Here is a 26403-nt window from a genome sequence, read left to right as displayed (position 1 = left end):
TCCCTACCCTTAAAGTCTAAAAGCATGATAAAAATATATATTTGATTTAGGAGAATGGATTTAAAACATTCACTGACTGTATACCCTATATTGGCCTGTTTTCCATTACTATTAGAAACACCTGAGATAAATCAGTTTATGAAGAGGAAAAGTTTCTTTTGGATCACTGTTTTGAAGGTTAAAGTCTATAACTCACTAGCCCCATTGCTCTGGGCCTGTGGTGGCACAGTCCAAAATGGTGGGAACATATGGCAGAGAAGAAGGCCCACTCACTTCACAGTAAGACGGAAGGAGGAAGAAGTCTAGGGTCTCAAAATTCCCTTTGAAGGAAGGCCCCCACTGACTTCAAATCTCCCTGTAAGTCTCACCTCCCAAAAGAGCCATGAGCAGGGAACAAACACAAACTTTAGCACATGGGCCTTTGGGGAAACATTTAAGATCAAAACCATAGCACTCTGGTGTACCCAGCACCACCACAAGAAAGAAAAACCCAACCAGACTGAACACATGCATGGATACATACATGCAAAAATATCACACACATCTTAGCTCTGCCACCAGTACCTTGATCAGGACAATAAATCTTAATTTGCTTGCCATTAATAGTGATGGGATTTAAGATTCAACTATCACAGATCAATTTTAATAATATATTCTATTGATGTCTAAAGCTCCCCAAAATCAATTATTGATAGCCACGAAATAATGAAGATATAAGTGACCTAAATATTTCCCTTTTTGGAAGGTGAGGGTGAGAGGGTTGGGAAAGAGTTCCATTGGATTTATTTTCACATTGCCCATTTAAAAAAAAAAAAAAGTCTAAGATCCTTTTCAAGACTTCTTACCTTCTCCAATCAAACCAGATTATCTCCATGATGAGTTAGTGAATAGGTACAAGAAATAAGAAAGATTTTAATTCCTTTTCATTTTTGAATCATATGAATGGACTATCTTAACAACAACAAATGCTTTTCTAACATGCAGTCTAAAGATAATATGCCAAGCCACAAGAACTGCTGGTTTGAAGGAGTGATCCAACAAAGAACGGATGGGCTCAGGCCTGGGTTAAGTTTACAGTCAAGTAAAGGAGAACTGACTGTTTGTTTCAAACTACAACCCCCACGTACCACTGAAGACACACCAGTTTTACTGCACTGGGTAAAATCTAATTTTATACATTCATCCTGACTTCTCTGTCCACACAGCTAAAAGCCCAAGATCCGAGTATCCTAGAAAAGGAAACTACCAGAGGGTGTTCCCTCAAGCAAATAAATATGTGAAGCCCAAGGTCCAGAAACAAAAGCAGTTAACTTTTTACACACAGGAATGTCCCTTCATTCCTACGTATGGTTGCCACGTTTATCAAATGTGAACTAACATTTAACTTGTCTTGTATTTTATACGGCAACTCTATGCCCATTTCCAATCCACCATATGTTACAATTAATTAAGATGAACAACTACCCTGGTTTGCCAGAGCAGCAGGGTTTCCCAAAACACAGAACTTTCAATACTAAAAACCAAGGAAGTTGAAGGCAAGCCAGGATATGCTGGTTATCATAACTTACCCAATACACAAAACTAAAGTATGAATAAAATGTGAAATGCAGTAGATGCAAAGGCATTTTAAAAACTAGTTGTCAATATAGAAGGTACAGATACAAAGTTCAGTCAGTGTCTTTCAGAGTTTCAAAGAAGACAGTACCTGTTGTGTTTACACACTCTATAGGACTCACTGGCAGTACTATTACTTGCAACTCTAGTTTGATTACATACAATGTTTAAAATAGACTCATTCCTTTTAGAACTATGGCAATATGCTCTGCGTTTGATGCCAGCTTTTAATTTAATAATTATGTGACATGGGGCAAGTCCCTTCACACCCTCAGGCTTTAGGACCAACTATAAAACCAGCACGATGACAATACCCCACAAAACTCCTATCAGTGACAAGTAGGTGAAAGTCCTCTGCACAGAAAGAGAGCACAGTTAACAGCGCTTTATTTTCTCATAGATCTTCAATTGTTTTACCACTAATAAAGCTTTTCCTAAGTCTTATTACTTTTTTTATTATTTTTTAGTTGTAGTTGGACACAATACCTTTATTCCCCTTCTTTATTTTTAGATGGTGCTGAGCTCGAACCTAGGGTCACAACCCCAACCCATCCTAAGTCTTATCACTTTATTCATACAATGTTATCTACTTTTATGTTTTTCCCCTTTTTTTGGTGGTGGTGCTGGGGATTGAACACAGGGCCTTGCACATGCCAGGCGAGCACTCTACCAACTGAGCTATATCCCCAGCCCATATGTTTTTCCTTTTTAATTCTTAACTGTGCTTTCTTTTCTCATAAATTTTCTATTGTTTTAACACTAGTAAAGCTTTTCCTAAACAACATGTTTCAAAACAAAAGCTACTAAGATAAATAATTGTCTTCTCTCTCCTCTTTTCCATTCTCTGGTGTACCATTTTCTGGCCTCTGCAGTTTTAAGTATTCAAAATCCAGATTACATTTTTTAAAAGAGAAGATACAAGAGAAAGCAATCCCTATGTGGATCCTAAATTCCTATGTGGAATGTTTGGCCCAATTCTAAGAAACCTTTTCCAGTTAAACCCAACTTGCTGTCGTACCCATTCCTTTAACTTCTCATCACTTTCACATACAAATGAAAAGTTTCTGAACAATTTGTCTAATGCAGGGCTACACATATAGGTAACACTTTCTGATGCCAAGTGAACACAGAACATTGAATAGCAAAATAAGTTATTAAAAGCTGAAGGTCATTAAAAACACCTACTGTACAAAATATTTAAATATGAATTATTACTATAATCATGACAGGATGATTTTTATTATCAATAGAACTGAGCATCAAGGGAAAAAAACTGAGAGTAATTAACTTGCTGAGAATCCATACAAAGACTTAAACATTTTACAATAGCTGTGATGAAGGTCTATAAATTTATTCATATACAATTCTATTTCTTAATGATATCTTTGAAATTATAAAGTCATTTTTAGATAGACTATTAAAAACATGAAATGAATATAAAATTCTGTATTTAAAAATCTGCTTTCCTAGGGTATTTAAGGAGTTTTAAATCTGACAATCTCACATAGGACATGTACCCATGTAAATCAGTTTCAATGTTGACATCATTTCTTAATTCATGGGACTTCCGAATACAGGCAGTTCCCAATTGTGAAAGGTTTGAGTTGTAGTTCCAGAATCTAAGACACTGGGTTCCCCAAGTAGTTCATGACATCCCCTTTAATTCATCACATAAATAACTTATGAAATGTGACTCTGAGCTTCCTTTCCACTTTTGGTTACCTGGTCAAACCTAGGCAAAATTATGATAGGGACAAAGTTACTTTTGTCACCATATGATACCACTGTTTCCCCATGTACCATTCCCTACCCCCAGTTATGTCATCCTCCTTTTACAGAAAGACCCTCAAGTGTCCTAAGTGTCCTACACTGAGCACATGTAAATGTACTAAATCTCCCAAACCCACTTCTCCAACCACCACAAGCTAGGCAATACTAATTATAATCATTTCTATAAATGCCTTACTATTTACCACCTATTTTTTAATGTCATAAGTTACCTTGGTAATTTCAATTTCATTGTAAATCTAAATTCTAATTATGTATTCTTAGCTAGGATCAAAGTTTGGTAACCTACTGACCACTAAAAGAAATTTGTTGAGGTTGAGGACTACTGTATTGTTCCAATATGTTCACTTAGTAACTTCAAAGCACTAATAGTTTTGCAACATATATCCCTCAAAGAGACACAGCAAACAATGTCTAAAGTGAAGGACATCAACGGGCAAAGTATATTCTTTTATCCAACACCCAGCTTCGTCAAAAGATGATAAAATTAGTTATGCATACAAAAGGTCTGAAAGGACACACTCCATACTGTTAAGAGGTAGGCCCTAGCAAAAGAACAAGGGAAACTATCTAATTTTATTTTCATATTACAGAATACTAAAAACTTTCAGGTCACTTGATCCTTAAACTATTGCCCCCAATCTCACGAATCTATTTCAGAAGCCATAATAAGGGAGATCCAACATGGCGGCTGGCGGAGAGGCAGCACTTTCAATACCCCCTCAGTGATGGGGTCAGAAAGACGCATAGATTCTACCAGCGGAGAATCTCCTAGCAAAATTCCACTGAAGAGAGACCGGCAGGGAGCTACTAGGATTTTCGGAAGTGACAGTTTGCCCCAGACGAGCGAATCCCCGCCACGAGATGCAGAGGTCCAGATCCGCCCAGCATGGCCGCCTGTCCGCCCACCCGCAGCTAACGTGACTGGGTGGCTAGCTCCCGAGATGCAGCTTGGCAGGAAGAGGTCTTTAGCCAAGCCTTCCTGAAACAGCGAGCCGGGAGCTGAGGCCAACCTGGACGGAGCAGTCCCACCCCTCCCTTCGGACACTCCCACAAGGAGCCTGGGGCCCGCCACAGCAGAGAGGACGGAATTCCTTCCCAGCAGAATCCACTTTACCAGGTGTGTGACTCCCTCCCCATCCAGATACAAGCAGCCAGGAAACCTCAGGGATCTCTCTGGGGGAGTGTCTGTAGGGAAGCAGAGGGGATTCCCGACCCCCAACCCCCCATATCACCAGCGGCGACTCCCAAGGTCTTAGCCGCCAGTTTACCACAGCACTGGGGCTTAAATGGGACGCTCCATGGGGCTGCAAGTGTAACTAGATCTCTGGGGAACCGCTTCTGGTGGACAGGACCTGGCTGGCCGGCTGACAGGAGGAAGGGGGGAAGGGCCGGAGAAGTGAACCGGCTCTGGACTGACAAGTCTGAGAGACTCCCAGGAGCCGCCTTACAGGGATTGCTATTGGCAGGTAGAGGGCAGAAGCTCCGCTCGGAGGACACAGCTCCGCCTACTGGAAGAGAAGAAAATGGATCTCTGAGACTTCAATTTTTCTTTTTTTTTTTTTCTGCTTCTCTCTCTGTCCCTCTCTCCCCTTTTCCTTCCTTCTTTCTTTCCCGTTTCAAGTCTTATTGTTCTTTTCATTCTCCTCTAATCTATCTCTCTCTCTCTCCTTCTTTCTTTTTAAGAGCACCTTCCTTCCCCTACCCCCCAACTTTCATCCCAAGCATTACGTCTTCCATTACGTGTAATTGTCTGTATGCAAATAGGTGAATGTCTCGAGGCTGTCTATAGGGCTCCTAAATACCTAGCTACTACCAACACCCTGATCCAATCGCCTGTTAGTATCCCCCTCAGTAGAGCAATCTTCTAAATTAGCCAAGACATACTAACCCTCATACCATCATAGCACCTAACCTAAACATAAAGTCCTAAGAACAAACAACAAATCACTATATGAATACAGAACCCGGAAGCCTTCTATGAATTGAATGAATCAGCTTTAAAATATAATAAAGCCCAACATTTCAAGGCATAATCTCCCACCACAAAGGAGAGACAACAGAGATATACAAAGCCAAAACAAATTTATAGGAAAAAGCAGTTACACAGCAGTCAAACAGAGCTGGAAAGTAACGTGAACAACATGAAAAAACAAGGGAAAAAAAGGATTACAAACAATGGAGGACAACTTAAATCTACAGGAGGACCTGGAAGCATCAGAAACATGGACAGGGAAAGAAATCAAGGCATACCTAACTCAGATGGAACGGAATATCAGAGAAGACATGAAGACAGCAAGTCCAAGCAATGAAAGTATATTTTGAAAACGAATTAAACAAACAAATTCAAAGTGCAAAGAACGAGCTTTACCAGGAGATAGAGATTTTTAAAAAAACCAAACAGTAATCCTAGAAATGCAGGAAACCATAAACCAAATTAAAAACTCTAACGAGAATATTACAAATAGACTAGATCAAGTAGAAGTCAGAACATCAGATAATGAAGACAAAGTTTATCAACTTGAAAAGAATACAGCCAACACAGAAAAGATGCTTAAATCTCGGGAGCAATCTATCCAAGAGATATGGGATCTCATAAAAAAACCAAACTTGAGAGTCATTGGGATAGAAGAAGGCACAGATGTTCAAACCAAAGGAATGGACAACCTATTAAATGAAATAATCCTAGAAAACTTCCCAGAGATAAAAGTTGGAATGGATTGAAAATCCTGGAAGCCTACAGGACCCCAAACATCCAAAACTATAATAGACCAACTCCAAGACATATAATTATGAAGATAGCCAACATACAGAACAAGGAGAGAATATTAAAAGCTACGAGAGAAAGGAGGCAGATTACATTCAGGGGTAAACCAATTAGGCTAACGACTGATTTTTCATCACAGACTTTGAAAGCGAGAAGATCCTGGAACAACGTATTTCAAATGCTGAAAAATAATGGATTCCAACCAAGAATACTGTATCCAGCAAAATTAAGCTTCAGATTTGACAATGAAATTAAAATATTTCACGATAAACAAAAGCTAAAAGAATTCGCAGCCAGAAAACCAGCACTGCAAAGTATTTTGAGCAAAATACTACAAGAAGAGGAATTGAAAAATAGCGTCCAAAACTAACAGTGGGAGGTATCTCAGTAAAGGGGGAGAAAAATAACCAAAGAGAAAAAACTAGCCAAACTAAAATAAATAAATAAATAAACATGACTGGAAGTACAAACCATATTTCAATTGTAACCTTAAATGTTAATGGCTTAAATTCACCAATCGAGACATAGGCTGGTAACCTGGATTAAAAAAACAAATACAACAATATGCTGCCTTCAGTAGACTCATATGATAGGAAAAGACATACACAGGCTGAAGGTGAAAGGTTGGGAAAAATCATACCACTCACATGGCCCTCGGAAGCAAGCAGGAGTGGCCATACTCATATCAAATAAAATCAACTTCAAACCTAAGTTAGTCAAAAGGGATAAAGAATGACACTATATACTGTTAAAAGGAACCATCCACCATCAAGACATAACAATTATCAATTTGTATGCACCAAACAATGGTGCTGCAACGTTCATAAAACAAACTCTCCTCAAGTTCAAGAGTCAAATAGACCACAACACAATAATTATGGGTGACTTCAACACACCGCTCTCGCCATTAGACAGATCCTCTAGACAAAAGCTGAATAAAGAAACTATAGAACTCAATAACGCAATCAATAACCTAGACTTAACCGACATATATAGAATATATCAACCATCATCAAGTGGATACACGTTCTTCTCAGCAGCACATGGATCCTACTCAAAGATAGACCATATATTATGCCATAGGGCAATTCTCAGTAAATATAAAGGTGTGGAGATAGTACCATGCACCATATCTGACCATAATAGAATGAAACTGGAAATCAATGATAAAAGAAGGAAGAAAAAATCCTGCATCACCTGGAAAATGAACAATATGTTACTGAATGATCAATGGGTTACAGAAGACATAAAGGAGGAAATAAAAAAAATTCTTAGAGATAAACAACAATACAGACACAATATACCGGAATCTATGGGACACAACGAAAGCAGTTTTAAGAGGGAAATTAATTTCCTGGAGTTCATTCCTCAAAAAAAGAAAAAACCAACAAATAAATGAACTCACACTACATCTTAAAACCGTAGAAAAGGAAGAGCAAAAGAACAGCAAATGTAGAAGACAAGAAATAGTTAAAATCAGAGCGGAAATCAACAAAATTGAAACAAAAAAAGCCACTGAAAAAATTGATAAAACTAAAAGTTGGTTCTTTGAAAAAATAAATAAGATCGACAGACCCTTAGCCATGCTAACTAACGAACAGAAGAAGAGAGAGAACTGAAATTACTAACATACGGGATGAAAAAGGCAATATGACAATAGACACTACAGAAATACAGAAGATAATTAGAAAGTATTTTGAAACCCTATATTCCAATAAAATAAAAGATAGTGAAAATATCGATAAATTTCTTAAGTCATATGATCTGCCCAGATTGAGTCAGGAAGACGCACACAATTTAAACAGACCAATAACAAAGGGAGAAATAGAAGAAGCCATCAAAAGACTACCAACCAAGAAAAGCCCTGGACCGGATAGGTATACAGCAGAGTTTTAAAAAACCTTCAAAGAAGAATTAATACCAATACTTTTCAAGCTATTTCAAGAAATAGAAAAAGAAGGAACTCTTCCAAATTCATTCTATGAGGCCAACATCACCCTGATCCCGAAACCAGACAAAGACACTTCAAAGAAGGAAAACTACAGACCAATATCTCTAATGAACTTAGATGCAAAAATTCTCAATAAAATCCTGGTGAATCGAATACAAAAGCATATCAAAAAAATTGTGCACCATGATCAAGTAGGATTCATCCCTGGGATGCAAGGCTGGTTCAATATATGGAAATCAATAAATATTATTCACCACATCAATAGACTTAAAGATAAAAACCATATGATCATCTCGATAGACGCAGAAAAAGCATTCAACAAAGTAGAGCATCCCTTTATGTTCAAAACATTAGAAAAACTAGGGATAACAGGAACTTACCTCGACATTGTATAAGCTATATGCTAAGCTTCAGGCTAGCATCATTCTAAATGAAGAAAAACAGAAGGCATTCCCTCTAAAATCTGGAACTAGACAGGGATGCCCTCTCTCACCACTTCTATTCAATTTAGTTCTTGAAATAATAGCCAGAGCAATTAGACAGACAAAAGAAATTAAAGCATAAAAATAGGAAAAGAACTTAAATTATCACTATTTGCGGATGATATGATAATATATCTAACAGACCCAAAAGGGTCTACAAAGAAACTGCTAGAGGTAATAAATGAATTCAGCAAAGTGGCAGGATATAAAATCAACACGCATAAATCAAAGGCTTTCCTGTATATCAGCAACAAAACTTCTCAAATGGAAATGAGGAAAACCACTCCATTCACAATATCCTCAAAAAAAATAAAATACTTGGGAATCAACCTAACAAAAGAGGTGAAAGATTTATACAATGAAAACTACAGAACCCTAAAGAGAGAGATAGAAGAAGATCTCAGAAGATGGAAAAATGTACCCTATTCATGGATAGGCAGAACTAACATCATCAAAATGGCGATAGTACCCAAAGTTCTCTACAGGTTTAATGCGATGCCAGTCAAAATCCCAACGGCATTTCTTATAGAAATAGATAAAGCAAACATGAAATTCATATGGAAAAACAAAAGACCCAGAATAGCAAAAGCAATTCTAAGCAGGAAGTGTGAATCAGGCGGTATAGCGATACCAGATTTCAAACTGTACTACAGAGCAATAGTAACAAAAACAGCATGGTACTGGTACCAAAACAGGCAGGTGGACCAATGGTACAGAATAGAGGACACAGAGACCAATCCACAAAATTACAACTTTCTTATATTTGATAAAGGGGCTAAAAGCATGCAATGGAGGAAGGATAGCATCTTCAACAAATGGTGCTGGGAAAACTGGAAATCCATATGCAACAAAATGAAGCTGAACCCCTTTCTCTCGCCATGCACAAAAGTTAACTCAAAATGGATCAAAGAGCTTGATATCAAATCAGAGACTCTGCGCCTGATAGAAGAAAAAGTTGGCTCCGATCTACATATCGTGGGGTCAGGCTCCAAATTCCTTAATAGGACGCCCATAGCCCAAGAGTTAATAACAAGAATAAACAAATGGGACTTACTCAAACTAAAAAGTTTTTTCTCAGCAAGAGAAACAATAAGAGAAGTAAATAGGGAGCCAACATCCTGGGAACAAATCTTTACTCCTCACACTTCAGATAGAGCCCTAATTTCCCGAATATACAAAGAACTCAAAAAATTAAACAATAAGATAGCAAATAACCCAATCAACAAATGGGCCAAGGACCTGAACAGACACTTCTCAGAGGAGGACATACAATCAATCAATAAGTACATGAAAAAATGCTCACCATCTCTAGCAGTCAGAGAAATGCAAATCAAAACCACCCTAAGATACCATCTAACTCCAGTAAGATTGGCAGCCATTATGAAGTCAAACAACAATAAGTGCTGGCGAGGATGTGGGGAAAAGGGTACACTTGTACATTGCTGGTGGGACTGCAAATTGGTGTGGCCAATATGGAAAGCAATATGCAGATTCCTGGGAAAGCTGGGAATGGAACCACCATTTGACCCAGCTATCCCCCTTCTCGGACTATTCCCTGAGGACCTTAAAAGAGTGTACTACAGGGATATTGCCACATCAGTGATCATAGCAGCACAATTCACAATAGCTAGACTGTGGAACCAACCTAGATGCCCTTCAATAGATGAATGGATAAAAAAATGTGGCATTTATACACAATGGAGTATTACGCAGCACTAAAAAATGACAAAATCATGAGATTTGCAGGAGAATGGATGGCATTAGAGCAGATTATGCTAAGTGAAGCTAGCCAATCCTTAAAAAATAAATGCCTAATGTCTTCTTTGATTTAAGAAGAGCAACTAAGAACTGAGCAGGGAGGAAGAGCATGAGGAAAAGATTAACATTAAACAGAGACGAGTGGTGGGAGGGAAAGGGAGAGAGAAGGGAAACTGCATGGAAACGGAAGGAAACCCTCAGCGTTATACGAAATCACATATAAGAGGTCGTGAGGGGAAAGGGGGGAAAAGGGAGAGAACTGAACAACAACAGATGAGGTAGAGAGGGAAGATGGGACGGGAGGGGAGAGGGGATAGTAGGGGACAGGAAAGGCAACAGAATACAACAGTCACTAATATGGCATTATGTAAAAATGTGAATGTGTAACTGATGTGATTCTGCAATTTGTATTTGGGGTAAAAATGGGAGTTCATAACTCACTTGAATCAAATGTATGAAAGATGATATGTCATGAGCTTTGTAATGTTTTGAACAACCAATAAAATAAATAAATAAATAAAAGAAACCATTATAACGAAAACTTTGCTATATTTTGGCATGCCCAAGACTACTGTAATTATCATGTAGAACTTTCTAAAGGTTAACAAAAAGCCCATTGCTGTTTTCCTAACCTTGAAACTACCATTTCTGTTAAAATGTCCAGTTAGAAATTTATAATAACACTAATACAAATTTATAGTGTCCATCAGAGGTTGAAATGGTTAACATTAGTATAATTAGCGATAAACTTAATAAAATAAAGAGGTTACTTAGTTCATATCCTTTGTACAAACACTTAATGAAATCCAAACTAAGGAAAGGAAGGTACACAACGTTGCTAAACAACATGCTTTAATGCTCAATAGGTTTGTATGGAGTTAAAATAAGTATGAAACTACTGTCTCATAATGTTCCTAATTCTACAACACAAAATGGAAAGCATTTTCATCAGTTTAGCCATAACTTATTTTAACTTAATATATTTTATGCTTAAAGCAATATTTCATAATAAAAAATTAAATATTTTACCAGTTGACAATGGTAGGAGGTACTAGTGCCTTCAAGATAAGCGCCTTTGGGTCACTACCTGTCAAAACAAACACATGAAGACAATAAGCATTAATCACAGTTTAGTTAAAAATATGAACCTTTCCCCAAAGATATTTTACTTCTAAAACTCATAGGAAATTTTTTGGAGAGTTTTTCTAGAAATACCTTCTATCATAATAGCAAATAATATTTTATCATGTAATCTTTCTCAAACAACAACAACAAAAGTATAGTATATTTACTGCATATTTACTAGCATAGCCAAAATCCAATATACTGACAATACCTAATGCTGGCAAAAATGAGGAGCAAGGGCTGGGGTTGTAGCTCAGTGGTAGAGCACTTGCCCCACACACATGAGGTCCAAGGTTCAATCCTCAGCACCATAGAAAACTAAAATAAAGATATTGTGTCCATCTACAATTTAAAAAAAAAAAAAAAACTTAAATGAGGAGCAACAGGAATTCTCATTCATTGCTCATGAAAATGAAAAATAGTATAACCACTATGGAAGAGAGAGAGAAGTGTCTTACAAAACTAATATACTCTTAACATATGATGTAGCAATCATACTTCTTGCTATTTACCAAAAAGAGGTGAAAACACGTTCACAAAAAAACATGCACATGAGCCAGGTATAATGACACACACCTGTTATCCCAGCTACAGAGGATCACACTAGTTTCAGGCCAACCTCAGCACAACTCAGCAAGACCCTCCCTGTCTCAAAATAAAAAATAAAAAGGTCTGGTAATGTAGCTTGGTTACTAAAGCACCCCTGGCTTAAGTCCCCAGTACCAAAAAATAAAACTGCACATAAATGTTTATAACAGCTTTATTCATAATCACAAACTTGGAAGCAACCAACAAATCCTTCATTAGATGGATGGATAAATAAATTGTGGTATTTAATGCTAAAAAGAAAGGAAACCTATATAGCGACCTACGAAAAGGGAAGAAATGTAAATATATATTACTAATTGAAAGAAAACAATCTAAAGACTACCTCCTGTATAATGTCAACTATATAACATTAAGGAAAAGGCAAACATATGGTGACAGTAAAAAGGATCAGTAGACACCAGAAGCTTGGAGGTAAGGAGAGATGAACATGTAAAGCACAAAGGATTTTAGAGCGGTGAAAATACTCTGAATGGTATGTAATGGCAGACACATATCATCATACATTTGTCAAAACTCAGAGAATATATACCACCAATAGTGAACGCTGATGTAAATAACAGACCTCCAGTGAAGGTAATGTGTCAATGCATGTTCAACTGTAACAAATGTACCACTGGTGTGGGATGGTGATAATGAAGGCAGCTGAATGTGTCCTGCAGTAAATTTCTCTTAAAACTGAGAAGAAGGTACAGAGATTTGGTTGTGACTCTAAACCTGCTTTTAAAAAAATAAAGTCCATTAAAAACAAAGGACTTCCAAAATTAAAAAAAAAAAAAAACAAGAAAAGATCAAATTTATTTACTTATTAAAATGATGATAATAAAGAATAATAATTACTGGTGGGGGGCTGTGGATATAGAGCTCAGCTGGTAGAGTGCTTGCCTTGCATGCACAAGGCGCTGGACTCAATCTCCAGAATCACCAAAAACAAAACAAAATTTAAAAAAAGAATAATAATTACTGAAATTATTCATAGCAGCATACTGTTCATAAAACACATTTTTACATTATCCCAATGTTTTTTCTCAATCACCTATAAAGCAAATTGACTGTCATTGATAGTCATTTTTAAAAATATTTTAACACCAACCTGAAGTCACAAAGCTAGAAAGTAGAGCTAAAAGTTAAATCTTTTGGATCAAACTTCAGCATACCTCTGCAATATCTGTAAGGCAGCCTGATATAGAGAGGAAAGAAGAAATAGGCCTTAAAGCCAGATATAACTGAGTTCAAAATCCCTGCTCTGTTTCCTATTAGCTATAACTCTAGACATGTTCAAATATCCATCTGGGAGGAAAACATCTTATAAATGTCCTTGCTAATATCTTCTGCCAGTTTCCCTATATATAAGTGAGAACGGCAACATCATTCATATCCATATTTGTACAATTTCTGTAGATAAAAGAAAGCAGACTACATTAACAGAATTTCACATACTGAAAAAACAATGGTCAACCTCACTATCACGGAAATGTAAAGTAAAACATTATCATTCTCCCCATTAATTTTCTTTTAATGAAAAAAAATACAGGAATTGAAAAAAAAAATTGAAACAGAATAGAGCTTAGTACTTAAGGGGAAGTGTAGCTGGTTTGGAGGGCAATTTGGCAGCATCTAGCAAAGGCTGAAAATGTAAATTCCTATGACCTAGCAAATGCCTCTTAAGTAAGTAATTTGCCCTGGAGAAAGTATGGCACATGTGTATACTTACTTTGGCCTACTTTATTGTGTTAATTAAACGGTCCAATGGGCAGTCCCTAGTGTTTAATTAGTCTTCAAAAAGTTCCTAGACCACTGTAAAGCCTGACAAGGCAAAATGCTTTAATGTGACAAATACTGTTAGAAGAAGTACAAAGACTGTAGTACAAAATCTGACAGGCAAATGCAGTCTTCTGTCTAGGAGGAAGAAAGTCAAAGAAGTCATTATGAACTGAATACATACATTTTTGTCTAAACAGAACAATAAATAATGACATTTGCAAAAGCACAGAGGCATACAAACAAAAGAGAAACTAGAGGGACAGGGTTGTGGCTCAGTGGTAGAGCACTTGCCTAGCATGTGTGAGGCACTGGGTTCGAGTCTCAGCACCACATTTAAACAAATAAATAAATAAAGGTCCATCAGTAAATAATAAATTTAAAAAGAGAGAGAGAAATTAGAGAAAACTCAAAAGTACTGACAGAAAGCTAAACAAAAAACCTCAGAGGTACCAGGCTGTAATCTCTGGAACCTGCGAATGTTACCTCATTTAAAGGATCATTGCAGATGTAATTAAGGATTATGTGACAGGAACATGATCCTGGATTATCCAGTGAACCCTAAAACAATCACAAGTACCCTTGTAAGAGAGCAACAGAGGGATTTGAGACACACACATACACAGGAGATGATGTGAAACAAAGATTTGACAACAATGGCCTAAGAGACTAGACTGAATGCCAACAGCCAACAGAAGCTGGAAAATATAAGGGACAGATTCCTGCACAGAGCCTCAGAGGGTCAGAAACTCTGCTAGCACCTTGATTTGGCCCGTAATACTGATTCAGACTTCTGGCCTACATCACTATAAGAGGATAAATTTCTGCTCTTTTAAGTCACCGGCATTGTGGTGATGTATTGCAGCAGCCCTAGGAAGCAAACACAGGACTGCCACTGCAAATGAATGCCATGCAAAGTGGCTGAGACGTCAACCAGGTTTCTGAAGAGGTATCATTTTCATGCATAGAATAACAAAATCAGATCTATGTTTCACAATGTTAAATCTGGTGGCAGAATTGACAATTGGTGGGAAAAGAAACAGAGTAGCCATTAAAACCAAAAATCTAGACAGAAGATAAAACTTCTGGATCACCAGATAGATGAGAAAAACCACTGCTTTAAAAGAAAGAGAAACAGAGGGGAAGAGGAACCTCAATGGAAATATATAATGTAGAAAGTGGGGGGAAATTTTAAATATGTATATGTAATTAATATTCAATGGGAAAGAGACTCTCATATATGTCTACAAAACAAGACTGGGATGCTACCTAGAAGGAATAAAAATAAGAAGAGCTCTTGGAAATTAATAATAGCAGCTGAAATTAAAAAGTCAATATAAGTATCAGAAAATGAGATTAAGAATATTTCCCAGAAAGGAAGAAAAAAGGCAAAAGAGAAGACTAATCAAAGAACTTGACTTCTATTTAAAAATAAGGTGTCAAATGTATCTAAAAGAGATCCAAGTGCCACTACAAGGAGTTCTAGAAAGGAAAAGTAGAAGGGGAGGGGAGGGGAGGGGAGGGGAGGGGAGGGGAGGGGAGGGGAGGGGAGAGGAGAGGAGAGGAGAGGAGAGGAGAGGAGAGGAGAGGAGAGGAGAGGAGAGGAGAGGAGAGGAGAAGAGAGGAGGAGGAGGAGGAGGAGGAGGAGGAGGAGGAGTAGGAGAATCACTGAAGCAGTCTACAATAAAGTACCTTGGAACTGACAGACACTAGTCTTCAAACTTAAAGAGGAGAGCAGATGAATGATGGAAAAACTTGACCTCATGATACAGCCTGCTGAATCCTCAGAGCACAAGGTGTAAGAATACCCTAAAGGCTTCCAAAAAGACACAAAAAGCAGATCATCTACAAATAAGGTGTGCCTGTAAGTGATCAACAAGGATTCTCAGAGTAAAAGCTGGTGTTATTAGAAAGTATAATTTGAGGGTACTTCCAACAAATCAGGATACATTGTGGAGCTTTCCATAAAAGAATGAGAATCACACTGCAGCAAACAGTTGAGCACCCTGAAGCCAGGTGGCTATGAACAATTTGCCTTAAAAGGTTTGAGGGATATTAATTTTAACCTCGAATTTCACTCCCAAATAAACTGCCCATCAATTACAAGTAGAATAAAGAAATTCTCCAGACAAGTAAGGACCCAAAGTCCCTCAACCATGTGAATATATGCCTTTGATAAAAGTTCTCAAAGACAGTTTCTAAGCAAGAATTGATCTCAAGTTTTATTATCTATTTTACAAGCATACATATGATGCTAATTCCAAAACTCAACATAACCACACAGGACAAGCACTCTAGGGAAAAAATCTCCAAACACCAGCAGATCTAGTCTAGCAGAGTTAAAAGAATACTACACCACTGCAGGTGGATCTCCATTTCAAAGCCAGCCTCTGCTAAGCAACTCAGTGAGACCCTGTCTCTACATAAAATATAAAATAGAGCTGAGAATTTGGCTCAGTGGTCAAGTCCCCCTGAATTCAATCCTCAGTGCCCTCCCCCAAAAAATACTACATCACATTCAAACATGGTTTGTTTACAAGTATAAATTTGCTTCACAACTAGGACTCCACAATTATCATTCTCTATATTAACAGGCTAAATGGGAGGGAAAAGAAGGTATAAAATTAAAAAATAAAAGAAGGAATAAAAATAAGAAAAAGCTCTTAGAAATTAATAATAGCAGCTGAAATTTAAAAGTCAACATAAGTATCAGAAAACTTTTTGTTTTTCCCTATTTAGTATTAACAGACAGTTAACAAATAAAAAGAAACAATATCTTAGTCACAACAAAACAACCTTAAAACATTTCATGTTATAAAACACCCATATCAGGATACCCATACATCCCCTGTGATCATGTCAGTGTATGTTTTTTAGAAGTATTTAAGAGAAGCAATATAAATCATTAACTTTAATAGATACTTTTTCAATTTTTTTAAATTTGGCATCGAATGCATTTTGACATATCATACATAAATAAACTTCTCATTCTTCTGGTTGTACATGATGTAGAATTACACCAGTCATGTAATCATAAAATGCACATACGGTAATAATGTCCCGTTCATTCAAAACTGTCCTATCCACCCCCAAACCCCCTCCCTTCCCTTCACTCCCCTTTGTCTAATCTAAAGTACTTGTTCTTCCCTACCCTGACCTTATTGTGAATTAGCGTCCACACATCAGAGAAAACATTCGGCCTTTGGTTCTTTGGAATTGTCTTATTTCGCTTAGCACGATAGTCTCCAGCTCTTCCCATTTACTGGCAAATGACATAATTTTATTCTTCTTTAAGGTTGAGTAATATTCCACTGTGTATATATTTTTTTTAATCCACTCATCTGCTGAAGGACATCTAGGTTGGTTCCATAGTTTAGCTGTTGTGAATTGAGCTGCTATAAACACTGATGTAACTATATCACTATAATATGCTGATTTTAAGTCCTTTGGGTAGAAATTCAGGAGTGGGATAACTGGGTCAAATGGTGGTGCCATTCCAAATTTTCTGAGGAATCTTCACACTGCTTTCCAGAGTGGTTGCATCAGTTTGCAGCCCCACCAGCAATGTATGAGTGAACCCTTTTTCTCACATCCTCTCCAAAATTTATTGTTGCTTGTATTCTTGATGATTGCCATTCTGACTGGAATGAGTTGAAATCTCAGTGTAGCTTTGATTTGCATTTCTCTAACTGCTAGAGATGTTGAACGTTTTTTCATATATTTGTTGGTTGATTGTATTTCTTCTTCTGTGAAGTGTATGTTCAGATCCTTAGCCAATTTACTGATTGGGTTATTTGGATATTATGGTGTTAAGTTTTTTGAGTTTAAAAGATACTTCTTAACAAAAGAAAACTATCCAAAAAAAAAGAGTATTTATCAGAAATGAACAAAAGCAATTTCCATTAAAGTAAAACTAAGACAAGGAAGCCCACTATGAACATAACTACTGTATATTATTAAGAAGACTCTAATACATGCTATCCAATGAATTAACAACTAACCACAGCACTACTGAGCACTTGGGATGAGGCTTGTCCAAACTGAAGTATACTCAAAGTGTAAAATACACAGAGGTTCCAAAGACTAAGTTTTAAAAAAGGAATATAAAATTGATCATTAGTAAGTTTTGTACTAGTTACACTGAAATATTATGGATTTACCGCATTAAATAAAATTAAATTTACTTGTTTCCTTTTACTATCATGTATCAACTAGAAACTTAAAATTATATATATATATGGCTTATATACTTGGCTTTCACTACATTCTTTTGGACAGCACTGTGGTCTAGCCAATACAATGACAAGTTAAAAAAAGAGAGAGAGAGAGAGAAAAGTATAAATGCTAGAAAAGGAAAAACAAACAACATCACTCAGCATGGATAAGTGGCTGTCAGGCAAAATCCAAAACAATCATCTGAATACTATCCCACCAGAGGCAGAATTCACTAAGGCATCTGGACATAATAATAATAATTGTGTTTTTCCCTATATAGTATTAACAGCCAGTTAGCAAATGAAAAGAAACAAGATCTTAGTCACAACAAAAACAACCTTAAAACATTTCATGTTATAAAACACCCATACCAGGACAGGGGATGTAGCTCAGTGACAGATTGCTTCCCCAGCATGTATGAGACCTTGGAAAGGTTACACACACACAGACACATGGAAAATGCTATTGTGATAGGCACTAAATATCCTAAACATAAAGACAGACTTATTTCTGAGTGGAAAGGAAAAATATATTTCTGCCAAAATTAACCTGTTATCCAAATGTAATCCCAATCAAAATCCTAGTGAGATTTTTCTAACTTTTTGTTTTGTATGGTTTCTTAATATATCTTAATATATTAATACTAATATATTAATATGGAAGAAAAATTAAGATTATTAAAATTTGAGAGAAAAAGAATACTTAATGCATATTTGTCCTATTAGATATCAAAACAAACACTATTATTCTGGTACAGAATTTGAAAACCAAACATATTCATGCAATTTTTTAACTAACAATTGTGGCGTTTTAGATCAGTGAGTAAAACTGATTATAAGTTGCAAAGCAGCTGGCTTCCACATCCACCCCAGCAGATCACAGCAAATATGGACATCCACAGGTATCTAGAGTGACGCTTATATCAAAAATATGAATGTGTGGGCACACTCTTGGCTTCACCTGTGTGTGTCTTCACCTTGAAATTGAAATTGGGATATGGAACTGGAGAGAAACAAAAGAAGCTAAGAGGACTGCCAAAGTAAACTCATCCTTCAAGATTCAGTTTAAACCTCCATGAAGTCCTCCTTGGACCGCAGATGAGCTAAATCACTCCTCTATGCTGATTCCTCCGTCATGCCAGCCCAACAAACAGATGCACAAATGAACACAATGAGGAACCACAAGCAGCCCGAAATGGCTGGAACACAGAAAACCTGGGAGGGGTTAGAAAATGCTGAAGACAGAATGAGCTAGGTTTTTAAGTATGGCATTTGAACAAATGGTTTTTTTTTGATTGACTGCTCGGGTTTACATAGAAAATAAACCAGAAGGGATTTCAAGCACACACAGAATGAAGAGGTGCAGAATTTAAGGCAGCAGAGGATAAACAGGACCAACTGTAGAAACTTTTATGAGGCAAAATGAACAGGACCTGTCAGATAAGATACAAACAGTCAGGGCTCTGAAGAGAAACGTCAACATTTCTACTGTGGAGGAACCTGTGGCTTACAATAAAAACAAGGAATACGGGAGGAAAAGCAGATGTATGTATGCAAAGTATATGAGTGCAGGGTAGGTTATTAAGTTTGTAGGAAAGACCAGAAGAGATATTCAGTATATTGTCAGAAATAAAGGGCTGAGCCTCCACACAGGTAAAAATACACGTTAAATTTAGAGTTATCATTGATTCTACTCAAAGACCACGCATACATAGTAGATGCTTAATACAGACCTGCCGAGAGGATGGGTACATGAACCCCAAACACCTCCATTCCTGATTTTATCTGACTGGTCCTATTCTACGAATTTTTTCACTCAATCCCAACTGACTTCATCTAAACTTCCAATCCCCTTGACTTCTCTGATCCCTATTGTTAACCACTACAACTCAATCTCAATTCCTTCCTTCTCAAATTCTCTCAACCCCTCCAAACCACATGCTCCTTCTATTATATGTGGTATCTCTGTGGACCTCTGGCCTACTTAATGCATTTCTTCGGCAATTAGTCAGCTCATCTCCCATATTATCCCTCAGTGGTCTCCTCTCCAACACTCTCCAAATCTTTTCACCTTACTTCTACTACTAATATCTTTGGGAAGGTAAACCTTCATGACTTTTTATCACTGTGGCTTCATGACTTAAAAAAAGGTTATTCTTCCATTCATCCAAGTCAATTTCCATTATCATCTACTATTTTATTTTCAACAATTTCAATGGGTATAGGGAATTTTACTTTATTTTATTTTATTTTTTGAGATAGTATCTTGCTCTGTTGCCTAGGCTGGCCTGGAACTTGTGATCTTCTTCTTTGCCTCCATGGTAACCAGGTACACCACTGTGCCTAACTTGAGAAAAAATTTAAAGCCATAAAGTAATAATTAGTTCAAATATCTGTTGAGGGCTGGAGATGTAGCTCAGTGGTAGAACACAGGCCTAGCATGTGTGAAGTCCTGGTGTCATTGCCCAGTACAACAAAAATAACAAGAACAATTTATTGAGGAAAGCTATCCCAAACAAGGGCAGTGACAAGGGTACCAGAAATCAGAGCTAGTCCTATGATTTGCAAATTCCCATCTACTGCTCCTCCCCATCCATCAATATCAGTACTTTCACACATGTGCAACAGTTCCAAGCCCACCTCAGATATCACTCAATTATAAAGTCTTCTAACAACTGCTTAGCCATTCTTCAAGAACACAAAATACTTTGAATATACCTATTTTCACATGGATTATGTTTAATGTTTTTACTACCTACCTCAGAAAGGTAGACATTCTAATGATTCATCTTTGAAATAATTATGCCAATAAACCTAGAAAACATTATATGTTCTATACATTTTATTGATTTGATGAATATTTTTAAAGAGGGAAAATGGAAGGAATATGACAGAAAACAACAGTTAGTAAAGAAAAGCACATCTGTGCTTCTGAAACTACTCTGGAAACCCTAAAACAGGTAAAGGGACAGGGAAGCTGGTTAGCTGGCTTCCTACCATCAGCTCATTCAACAACCAGTTAATACTTGAGGGGAGCAGCAATCAGTGAGGCTGTCTAGATTTCCAGATGTGATCCTTCCTACGCTAAAATATGGTATAATTAACCTCTCTCAGTACTAAACAGCACTTATTTCTAAAATCACTACATGAAAGTTAAGTGTACAGATAAGGATGAATTTATAGAAAATTTTTCTATCATTTTTCTAGGAACCAAAAGTAAAGGGACATAAAATATGTTATAAAATCAACCAGTGAAAAAAAATCAACTTATAATTTATTGAATAAAACCCAGATCTTAACAGATGCTATACTGATCAACTATTATCCTCATCTGAATCACAACTAATGGATATGAGAGGTCCCTCCCTCCACCCCAGCACCCTCTCTCCAACCCCCTTAGTACCAGGGAGAAGGCCAAAGGGAACTTTGAGGGATACTTGTATCCAAACTTCCTGAGTTGGAGAAAGAAATTTTTACAGTAAAAATAGCAATAGGTCCATTTACTGAGCGCTAAAGATGTGCTATTTTTAACAGATTATATATAACAAAAAAGTAAATCAAAAGCTAAATTTTTAAATTATTCCCAATTTCATCTCTCCATTCAAATTTTCACACAAATGAAAATTTTGCAACCTTCAGTTTTTACTTTTATATCTTTAAAAAAAATTTTAAATCTTGAAATTTTCTGTTCTCCAAATTCTTAGCAGGGAAGGATGCTCAGAGCTAATGAATTTTAAAAAAAAAAATTAAGTAGGGCAATTATTTAAATCAGACCTAGATCAAGACTGGTTCAACCAAAATGAATATTTGGGCTGCTAAAAAAAAAGTTTTTAATTTCACAAAATATTCTTAATATGAAAAAATATTTCTCCTCATTTTCAATACATACAGGTACTACGTGAAAACACTCTTACAAGCCACTAGAGGGCACAAAAATAAGTACAGCAACTGTGGAAAGCAGTTTTATAATTTTTATTAAGAGCCTTAAATTTTTTCATACATTTTGACCCAACAATTTCACTTCTGGGAATCTTTAATGAGGAAAAAAGTTTCCTGAAGATTTCCATTATGGTTATTTATAATAAGGGGAATAAAGGAATTAAGCAAATATCCAATAACTGGGAAATGGTCAAATACGTCATGATATATATAAACACTATATTATTATGTAGCCACGAAAAATATTTTCAAAGAATATTTAATAACATGGGAATTGCTCCTGATAAATGAAGAAAGGTAATTAAAAATTAAATACAACTCCACTTTTGTTATTAACACACACAAATATACATCAAGACTAAAGCACCAAAATTTCAGCAGTGGCTATATCTGGAAAGTACAATTAATGGTGATTTTTATTTTCTCCTTTATGTTTTTATGTATTTTCTAATCTTTTTCATGTAGTCATTTTGTGATGAAGAAAAACTTTAAGCATATATATAAATGCATTATAATTTCTACAAATTTATATAGAAATAGTACTAAAATCTTGTTTTACACAAGAAATGAACAGAATCTGGCAAATAAACATATTTATTTAAATTATGTGCTCAAAACATACAGCACTACAAAATATTATAAAGTATTACATAATCCAGCTGAAAAATTTTACTAACAACTTACTATGTGAGTAATACCAAAACCAAAGCAATAAATTACAATTAGATATATTGTTGCAAGTTTATAGATGTTTAATAGTGCTAAAGATTATTTTGGTAAATTCTAACATTAAAAATCATACAATTCAAACCACAAGAAGGAAAAAGTTATTACTATATAATAATAAAAATTAAACTTTCTGTAGTAAATGAGAACCAAAACAACACACTGACTTGGTATAGCTACTCTTAGTTGGCACCACAGAGCCTCCAAGTTCCTGAATCTACCTACACACTCTACTCTCAATAAAAGGCCTTTAACAGAGAGCTTTGTTTTCACTCCTGTCTTACACATTCTATGTTCCTATTTACCTTGTGCCCAGTTTCATCTCAAACAACTGACAGGAAAACTCCTGTCCTCTGGCCTTCTTGTGGATTCTTCCCAATGCCAAGTCTCCACATCACTCCCCAATGCTTCAAGCCTCTGTCTCACAAGTTGCCCACTCATCCCTACCTCCATACCACATCCCCTTCACCAGATTTGTTCAATGCCACTTCCTCCGAGAAGTGTCCAAACATGGCCTAGGTTGATTCTTTACTATCAGCACCCTCAATTCTACCTTCACAGTACCTATTGCATTTATAATTAAATAACTGCTTATGGAACTACTTAATGTTCATGTTCTCACTCTACATGCCAAAGAAGGGCAGTATTTTTCTTATTTATCACTCTCTCTCTAGTGTACACTAGCACCTTCTGTGTACAACCAAATTCTACTAATTTCTTAACATATAATTGATTAGACAATCTCTTGTGCCAAACCTCCAAAGGCCCTAACTCCATCCTGAACTTCTCTATGGATGCTGAGAATCTTATTTATTGAGATGTCTAAACAGGAAGAGACCCAGGCAAATACCCCAATGAATTAGTAGTAAACAACAACAACAACAACAAAAAAAAAAGAACAATGCTAATAGGTAACACTTAAAAGAATTAAGGCGTAGGTAACACACAAATCCTGAGCCAAGTAAGAGAGGGCAGAGGGAAATGAAAAGAAAAAGAACAATGGTGGAATAGCAGATATTTTTAAAAAGTAAGAGGATTACAAAAAAGGAAGAGGTCTATTAAGACTGAACATCTTGAATAATGCCACACTGACAATCCTAACAGCAGAATAACAAACCACTGGGACTAGGTCCCATGTTCTTCCTGTTCTGTTCATTTGCTAGCTGTTCATCTCCATTCCTATTCCAATAACCTTTAATTCATTCAACAATTACTTTCTGAGTTGAATCAATAAATTAATGAGTTTATGCAAGCTCTTAATTGTTTTTGTTCCTTGCATTTCTGATCCTTGTTTCCCCATGGGATGTGATTTATCCTCAGTCTCCTCAGTCCTCCTAAGCAACTGATGACTCAATGTTACCTATCAATGCTCCTCTTCCCATCTCTACTTCCCCTGAACACCCACTGTGAGCATCTTTCTCAAACCCAAGTCTTTGTACAAATCTAACCTAACTTTGTGCTTAGCTGATCCTTCCACGGCTATTCTAGACAAACATGACCTCTGTGTCCTTCATACTGCTTATTTAACCATTACCACATCTGACCAGTTACCTTCATATAGCCTGAAAACTCTTGTCCTTAGGAATTAATATTCCTAGTCCCCTTTAAATGATGTATACTTGAATTTATATAACAGATTCACTAACTTGCTGGATTAAGAATGCCTTGTTACTGTTGACTCAAAAGCACAGTGAAGGGAAGGAGAAGGAATAAAACAGATCAGAGAAAACAGGAACAAGGGAAGTTAAGAGAGAAGTTAGAAACGAAAGAGGGAGGCAGAGAGATGAAAGAAGCAACTCACAGGTAGTCAGTTGTGTGCCCTGAACTACTATCTACTACCTCCCTCAATCCTCATGACCCTGTACAATCAGAATTATAATATTTCTGTTTCAGAAACTGAAATGGAAGGCTGAGAAAGGTTAAACTCAAACTTACATATCAAGTTTCACACACACAAATTTCAATGGTTCCTTCTCAACACAGCAACACACAGTTGATGATAAAGAATAATATACTTAGAAATATCACCTGAATTATTATCAGATTCATATTTCAAGGTATTTATAACTAATAAAAGTAGACTCTTGTCAGTCATCTGAATGAGAAGTACATGATATTGACATACTTTCAGTATCCTGTGTGAGTGTGTGTGTGTGTGTGTATATCTCCAAAAGAATTTAAGCACAAAATGAATCCTAAAAGACTGATGTCAAAATATAAGAAAACCTACTAATATCTCTCAATTTCATCAACATCTCTTCCCAATCTCCACTAACAAGAGTTACAATGAGACATCTCCTTGAGGTATACTAATATATGTGAAGATGATAATGCTGTTTCAAAAGAGAAGGCAATAATAAAGAGTAAACTTGAAAATACTGCATCCTCTAAAAATGACGAATAAAAATAGTTCATCTTATTGAATACTAACTATATTACAGACACCAATCTTATTTAAAATATTGTGATCTATAGGTAGATTCTATTAACTCTATTTCATAGATCAAGAAATTGCAGCAAAGTGTCCATTATAGTTTGTATTTTAAGTACAATAGACAAAGGCATCTTAAGTCAAGAAATATAAGGATTTGAGGAGGGCTAAGATTAAAATATTAAGAACAAAGAAAAAAGAGTGCAAGGTAACCAAGATGTCAAAATGGGTTTAGAAAAATACTCTTGTTCAAGAAGACTTATTGTAATTAATTGTAATAACAAAATGATGGAAATAACCTAAAAGTCTACCAACAAATTAAAGGGGAAATAAATGTGGCATTGCCCTAAATGTAACATACCATGTTCCAGTAAAAATGAATGAAGTAAATCAACATGTACCCACACTCAGAAACTCAACTGGTGAAACCACACTGATAAGTGACACTGAGTGGGAGAAAACCATATGCTCCCAAGAATACATAAAGCACCATCAACAAAGTTTAAAAATGTACAAAACAATATAATACGCTTTGAGGATACTAATATGTAGTAAAACTGTGGGAAAATACATAAAAATAATAAACATCAAATTCAGAGTAGTGGCTAGCTGGAAGATTCGGAGGATGGGAGTCAGTTTCTTTAACTGGATTAAATGTTGTGAAATATTTTTCAGACATAAAGTACCTCTACACTTTATGTAAGAGAGAAAAAAAATGAAATTGGCAGATATGGCATCCCAAATTCCATTATATTTCTGATCCAAAAAAGAAAGCTAACAGGACAATGATAGGGCTGAGGATGTAATTCAGTGGTAGAGTACTTGTCATGCAATGCACAAGGCTCGGGAAAGGAAGGAAGGAAGGAAGGAAGGAAGGAAGGAAGGAAGGGAGGGAGGGAGGGAGGGAGGGAGGGGCGGGCAATGATAATGATTGCTTTGAAGGAATGTTAAAAGAGAATGTATCCGAAAGTATGTATGTTCAAGTATAAGAAGAAATTTCTAGTAAAATTCTGTTTGTTATTCCTTATGTTTTCCCTACTGTTAAAAAAAAAATAGGGCTTTATTGGGAACAATAATTGTGCAACTTAAAATAGATATAACATTGCCCTTAAATGTCTTCACATTTCCTTTCCAGATATAATCATGCCTTTAGAAGTCAATGTGAATGAACTTCAAGAAAAAGGGTGGCCCTCGAGAAGAGGTAGAGAACCTCGATTAAGAACATGGGCTCTGGAATGAAA

At 36.3% G+C, this 26403-nt stretch overlaps 1 protein-coding gene across 2 annotated transcripts in view; it reads right to left on the bottom strand.

Moving 5' to 3' along the window:
• Nucleotides 1-26403, bottom strand: part of ACSL3 (acyl-CoA synthetase long chain family member 3) — a 69981-nt gene that overhangs the window by 38226 nt on the left and 5352 nt on the right. The window contains exon 2 of one of the 2 annotated variants that reach the window (XM_081261600.1): nucleotides 11390-11447. The exons of the other annotated variant lie outside the window; for it this stretch is intronic. The gene's annotated coding sequence lies outside the window, so the exon portion shown is untranslated. The remainder of the gene's footprint in view (nucleotides 1-11389; nucleotides 11448-26403) is intronic. 2 annotated transcript variants of the gene reach the window in all.

Source organism: Spermophilus citellus, assembly GCF_964194105.1.
Source record: "Spermophilus citellus genome assembly, chromosome: 11".
Lineage (NCBI taxonomy): Eukaryota > Metazoa > Chordata > Mammalia > Rodentia > Sciuridae > Spermophilus > Spermophilus citellus.
This window is presented reverse-complemented; position numbering and strand designations above follow the sequence as displayed.